The 7,499-nt window shown below is 34.2% G+C and overlaps 1 pseudogene; it reads right to left on the bottom strand.

Moving 5' to 3' along the window:
- Positions 1 to 134: 134 nt before the first annotated feature.
- Positions 135 to 7,224, bottom strand: LOC119569245 (annotated as a pseudogene).
- Positions 7,225 to 7,499: the final 275 nt, after the last annotated feature.

Raw genomic sequence — 7,499 nt, 5'->3', positions numbered from 1 at the left:
CTGCAAAAAGAAAACCGTTTCCCAATCGATTCAAAAGATACTATGCAATGAGATTTTTGTTTTCTTTTCCTTTTTCAGGGTCTTAAATTATAACAAACTATGACAACAACAAAATAAGTAATTGCTAATCACCCTTACCATACAGTTCCTGCACGCAGTCCTTGAGCAAACATGTTTGCTTTGTCCAATCCTTTGTGAACACAGAAGCAGCTAGGCCATAGTAGTTTTATTTGCACGCTCAATCACCTCACTGACATCACTAAACTTCATATCTGTTGCACTGGTCCAAAAATCTGGCAAAAATAAGGAAGGATAGATATAATCTTAAGTTTGCCTGTTTAGAAAACCTGATTTTTAATGATCCTCACTAGCAATTACATGAAGATAATTTTTGCAACCAATTCTACATGAGGAAGTCTGATAATACCCTCTGAATTTCCCAAAAAAAAGTGAATTTTTACTTTTTCTTAACATGCCATATCCAGAAAATGAGGATAAAAGACTTATAATTATATTACTTAAAAAAAAATAAATGTAAATCAAGGTAACATTTATTTGAGCACTTTTACCAAACACTGATCAAAACATTATTTTTTAATAATAATAATAAATTAAATTCAGTCATTGCAGGGGTATTACAGATGCACCTACCCCACTGGATTAGCACGGGAAAAAATATCAAATATGTAAGTTTACATAAATAGTACAAAAATACATTTCAGCAGATTTATAACGACTGAATACAGCAAATTCTACGCTTAAAAATCAAAAAAATCATTTCTGACATTTGAGCAGCATCTCTGCTAAATTTCTAAATGTTTGAAAAAATTCTAAACATACTTACTTTCTCTGTAGCAATAACGCAGGGTTATCCTGCACATCTGCAAACACTGTAGGAGCAATATAATAGCCTTTTTCCCCCAACGCGGTGCCGCCATGAACCAACTTTGGCACCATCCTTCTTGCCAAAAATCAATCATTTCCAAGACTTTGTCCATTTTTTCACCATCCACCTTTGAAGATAGTAAAAACATAAATCTTACTATCATATACCATTGATATTAGCCACTAATTATATTTACATAATCTCTATAATTTCATATACAAATCTAAAACAATGGTCCTACCTGTGGCCCCTGCTCAGTTTTTGAAATAAAAAGGATCACCAACTGTACGAACTTTCGCACGTTCTACACTGCGTTCCCACAAATTCATATAAACTGCATCTTCTACAAGATCCTTGGGGCCAGCACAGCAACACTGCCCCCCATAGAGAATTTAAAAATTTTTAGCATACAAAGAAATTAAGTTGTTGCTTTCAGAATCTTAAAAAAAAAAAAAAAAATTTAGTTGTTAAGAGAAATCACCAAAAATTCACCTCATAACAATTTAAACCCGATTAAAGAAAAACACCAAAGTGTGACTGCTCAACAGCATAGTCCAAGTCAGCATCCTTAAAAATAATATTTGGACTCTTGCCTCCCAGTTTCCAGAGTTACTCGCTTCAAGTTGCTACACCACAGCTTGTTGAATAAGATGACCAATCTACAGAAATGAAAACAAAATTATGTAAAAACATAGGTGACACCACTTTGAACCAATGAGAAAAACCTCCCTTTCACATTAAATACAGTTCCCTTTGGGGCACTGGTGACCACTTTCATCATACCGTCTTACAAAGCCTCTGTCTTTACAGGTATGCACCAAGTTTCTACCCCCTAGTTTCTTATGCACACCCTTTCATAGCCTAATATAATAAACAGGCAATGTATTCAACATTCTTTGCTGGGAGTGCAGTTCAATACGGTTGATAATCTTTTACACCTAGGGTTTAAAATTCAATTCCTATTATATATATCAATGAAAGATATAACTTACTTTGTAAATGTTCAAAAAAAATAGATCTAGTACAAAATAGAGAAATGAATAAATAAATTTGCATAATTTTTGATGACCTCTTTTTAAAATGGCTGTGTAAGATATTTAAAAGTACCTTGTTAAAAGTCTCAAGCATTCAAATTTTAATTTCAAAAAAACATTTGCCCTATTTCTTGTGGTAGATTCTGCTTCCACTTTATTCATAAATAAACAATTTAATCCAGGTGTACATCTATGACACTATATTATTAGTGGGTGTCACACATGCAGACTTGTAACAAAGGCTTACATATGTAATAATACAAATATTTAGCATTTTTCAAAATCAACTTTTCATTAAGTACTAGAGATGGAATGAATGCATATTTCCGTTTTATAGAAGGCCAGTTCCTTGTTTAACATTCACAAATGTGAATCTCAAATATTCCCATCCATTTCATATTCCATAATTCAAGTACCATTATTATATAATTTCTAAATTCTGTAATTGAATTTTATATTTAGATTGTTCTACATCATTCATAGATATTTGACTTCTATTTCCTTTACTGAATTAATGTTGAACACAGTTTAAGTTTCATCATAAGAAATTGAATAACTAACATCAAATGCATTCAACTTTCTATACGTGCCCTTCCTCTGCTTAAAGCATGCAAAATACAGACTGATAAGCAAGAGAAGTCCATACATATGGGTTGGAGGACAGGGTTACTGCTTCAAATAATTGGTCTTCCCTCAGCCTTCCCCTTTAAATGATACTTTTCTTTATTTCAGTTAGTTAAGGCAAATATTTGCAGATCTGAAAAAAGCACTATAATGGAACATCACTAAAAACTGATACAACTTACCTCAGTTGATCCTGTAAAGGCTACTTTGTCAACATCCATATGAGAAGCAATTGCAGCCCCAGCAGTTGGGCCAAAACCAGGAATAACATTTACCACCCCAGGTGGGAATCCAGCCTCAGCCACTAATTTTGCTACATGCAGGCCAGAGAGTGGGGTCTGTTCTGCTAACTTCATAACAACTGTATTCCCTAAATATGACAAAATCATATTTGTATTAGCACAAAATGTTATGTAAATCCCTGCCATGAAAGATCTCATTCACTTACAAATATAAAACCTTAAAAAAAAAGCTAGGAACCAACACAACTAAGATCATCTTTGTTACAAAAGACAAAAGAATTGCATCAAGCTCAAGTTGAGAGCCAGATACCAAAATGCATATTTAATGCTATATCCTACCTGTAGCAAGTGCTGGTCCAAACTTCCATGCCTGCATGAGGAGTGGGAAATTCCATGGAATGATCTGGCCACAAACACCAACAGGTTCATGTCGTGTGTATGCAAAGTGAGGGCCATCATTGGAATGGTTTTTCCATGAACCTTGTCAGCCCAACCAGCAAAGTAGCGAAGATTGCGAATACAAAGCTCTACATCCACCATGACCGAGTTTGTGTAAGGTTTGCCATTATCAAGTGTCTCCAGACTCTGGAAGTCCAATGTGATGCATCATAAATTTCAATACTCATAAAACAAAAACTTCAATTGGAAGTAAAATCGTAGTTTCAATATACTTACGAAGTAGAAAATAAAACTTAAATAATTACACATTTAGTTATGTTTTATGAAAATTAACAATATAAGGTGATACATGATACACAAAAGCACACAATGAAAAAATACAAAAATAAGTGAAGTAGAATTAAAGTACTTTATCATTTCTTTGCTAAAAAATATCAAGCCATTGTTGTCAAGCTCTATTTAGAAGCTAAAAATCTGTAGGCATGTCAAATAATATCAAGAAAATATAACACTCAAATTAGATATTTGAGACAAAATTGTCAAAACCAATTGGCGACTACCACTTACAGCAAGGTAGACCCTGTCACGCTCCATCAGGTCAGCCAGCCTATACAGCAGCTGGCCACGATCATAGGCATCCATCTGTCTCCATTCCGAGTTCAGAGAAAAGGCTTTACGAGCAGCCTTCACAGCTTTCTCTACATCGGCCTGTAACACAGCAATTGTGATTATTAGAAACTTGTTGAATGGTAAAGTTTATAGAATTCATACTAATATCACAGATCACTTATTAATTTTCAATCTAATAAAAACAAATTACTTACTTTATCTCCTTCTTCAACCATTGCAATGACTTCTCCAGTTGCTGGGTTGACAGTTGGGAACTGTCGGCCACTTTCAGCCTTGTGAAATTCATTGTTGATGAATACCTAAAAAAAATAAATAAATAAATAGAAAGTGCAGATTAATAGCCCATGATCTGGATCTCATGCGGACGGTAAAGGTAGTTGAGAGGAATAGTCAATGTCATGGACACCAGATGAAACGGCAAGATATACTAAATGACCATACTAAAATGGATTCGGCCTAATAACCACCTGTAAAAAGAAAAAACTTCCCAGTGAATTTTCTTCATATAACTAAACCTATTATGTCCTCATCTACTAGTACTATGATAACCTCTAACTTACACAAACATGTTCACTGTGTAATACACGATGTATTCATTATACCGAATGGCCTGGCTAACTTACGGACTGACCTTCGAGCGACAATCCTCTAGAACAGCTGCCTTGTCCCACCAGGACGGCAACCCTCATGCCCCGGCGTTATCTTCACTTCGTCTCCCTGTATCAAAGCCTACTCGGTATGCCATTCCCATTTTTGTTTGAAATCTCAAGTGTGCGCTAGACAAAATAACTTCTCGATTTCATATGTATTCAGGACTGCTGAAAAGCAATTATGAGTGCATCCTTAAATAAATTTATAAAGAAAAAAACCCTTTTGGGTTCGTCCATCAAACCGGTTGTTTCCCCCACAAGCTAGGTCTCGGTTCCCCACTGAATCACAAAACCTGTTTCTCAGGGCGTAAACTGTCATTTGAGCCAACTTCTGAAAATTGTAATTACCGTATTATAAGTACATTATAAGTACTACATTTCACGTCTATGTGCCCTTCTTATGACAAATTTTGTTTAGTTGGATATCTAACCCGACATAAGTATATCAAACAACGCATGTATTTGCAAGTTTACACATTCGTAGAATTGCCAGTTTCCGCGATGGCTTTCAAACGTAAAATTACGACGCCACATCTTGTCTAGATATAAACGCCTATTAATGATCTATTTATAAACGGCTATTAAAAATCGCAAGTCAAAAAGCTTTTATCCCTTGTTCCTTGTCAGATTACGCTTGATCCCTGTAAGGGAATGCCAATATTTTTACACCGTCCTCCTCCAACTCCAAGAAATTTTCTGGTCACCAATTCCAAGCAAAATATATATGTACATATAATATATACAATATATAAAAATATATACAATATATAAAATACATATAATATATAATAATATATATCACATATAATATAATATATAATAATATAAAATATAATATCTATACATATAATATAATATATAATACATATAACTAATATATATATATATATTAATATATATATATATATATATAAAATAATATATATAATATAATATTATATATTAACGGAAATAGTTTCCTGTCCATCAAAAAAAATCTTAACAATTAGAAATCTGCATAATCGTTATACTTTATATGCTTATTGCAAACTATTGAGACTTGCTATGAACGAATCTAATCCTCGTATTTGCATAACACAACTGAATAAAATTTACTCTTGAATTTTACTTTCACGCACGAAATCTGTGCGAGATCCACTTAACATGTGATGAACCTTGATATCTGGAGTTCTACTACACGCGCTGTTTTTTTTTTTTCTAGTTAGAGTGTTCATTATCAAAGTCATCTTATCTTCATATGGCCGGCTTTCCCAGGAAAACTTTTAACAACTCTCTGAACCACCTACTTATCCCTACATACACTAGTAAACGTTTCCTAAACAGGCTCATCGATAATTAATTAGGCGCTAAATTTGAATAACATACAAAAATATAACCGATATTAAAATAAAAGTCACTTAGTAAATGACAGGCTAATGCGTAAACCCAAGACTTGTGTTGAACCTCTCAAAAGTTACTGCACTAATGAATTTTTGACAGGATGCAAGGTACGTCCGACCTCTAGACAGAGGGAAGCGATGGGGATTTGGAAATCAAGGTACTATAGATTATATACACGGGTTGTGTCATTCTTTTATATTATTAAATGATTTACTGATCGTTTAAAATTTTAATAGTTCAAATAAAACCGAGTTACTTTGACAATATTCCACACGCAGGCGGTATTGGTAAATCTGAACGCTTATACTATATGGTTAAAGTTAACAAAAAAAAAATTGCAGACACTTGAACGAAAGTTAGCTTGTCGATTTTTTTTCTTTTTACACGCTTTCCCAGGCCAATTAGAGCTTAATTACTGCATTACTATATATAACGGGTATTCCATTAATACGTTTTTATGATGATTATTCATGTTGACAATCCATAATTTCGTTCATTATATAAAGAGACTACTTAAGTGTCCCAAAGCCATGTAATACAAGGTACAATTTGCCTGTAATGGACAGAATGCGCGAAATATATTTCATATATGGTACTTCCTTCGCAAGTTGATGATAATATTGTGCAACACGTAATACTTTGGTATACATTTACATGAAAATGTAATTACATTAAATATCAAAGAGAAAAACTTAACACACAAATACAAAGCTTTGTGTAGGGAAAATATAACTTCAGTTTGGGGGTGGAGACGGGGGAGCGGAGCCCCTGATAGGGAAATACGGCAATCGGATGGGGACTGGGGGCGAAGCCACCGGGTTTAGAGAGGATTGTGGGTATAGGTAAAGTTTTGACTAGCCGTCTTTAAAACTGGAAAATAATATATGCCAAATGATAGAGCAAATAAATATAAAAAACTTTCTTTTATGTACTTCCATCGCAACTCAAAAAAACGATTTTTGGTTCATACGGCGATGTTTGTAGATTGCCCAGGAATAGCTGGAGTAATAGACAATCTCAGAGTGTCAGGGTTACTTTGTAAAACGCTAAAAATAGTTGATTCATATTATTTGCGATGAAAAATAACAACAGATTGCGTATATTACAGCGTTGGTAATTAAATGAAGGTATAATAAATGCAATATTTGATAGTTGTGTAAAACTAAAATAATACCTACCCAAGCCACTTGTCTTTTACCATTTTTTTTCTCCTTACCCCTGTATACTGTATGTCGGGCGATGTAATCGGCTGTGGGATAGCAGCATTCGAAAACGCTGCAGCAGTTGGTATGTTGTACTTTGTAGCTGCCCTTATAAAAGCAGTACGTTGCAGAATGGAGCGTAACATCTTGAAGTTAGAACTAAATTTGTCTGTTCTTGCGTTCAAAGCCTACTGACTCCAGTCCAACCGAGTGACGTAGCGATCCTTAACAGAGACAGTTGCCAGCTACGTTTTTACAGCACGTTATAACCAGCAGAATAACCAGCTCCCTCGCAAGTTTAACTAAACCTATAAGCTAGTGCATTCATAAGTCGGAAACATTTAAATCGTTAACTCTTTCCAGAAGATGCAATCTATTGTTCTGAAATTCTTAACTGCCAACGGCATTTTCATCTGTTATATCGGTATCCGAAATTTATCATTTTTATGATA

Source organism: Penaeus monodon, unplaced genomic scaffold, assembly GCF_015228065.2.
Source record: "Penaeus monodon isolate SGIC_2016 unplaced genomic scaffold, NSTDA_Pmon_1 PmonScaffold_13634, whole genome shotgun sequence".
Taxonomy (NCBI): Eukaryota; Metazoa; Arthropoda; class Malacostraca; order Decapoda; family Penaeidae; genus Penaeus; species Penaeus monodon.
The sequence above is the reverse complement of the archived record's forward strand: the minus strand, read 5'-3'. Positions and strand labels throughout refer to the sequence as shown.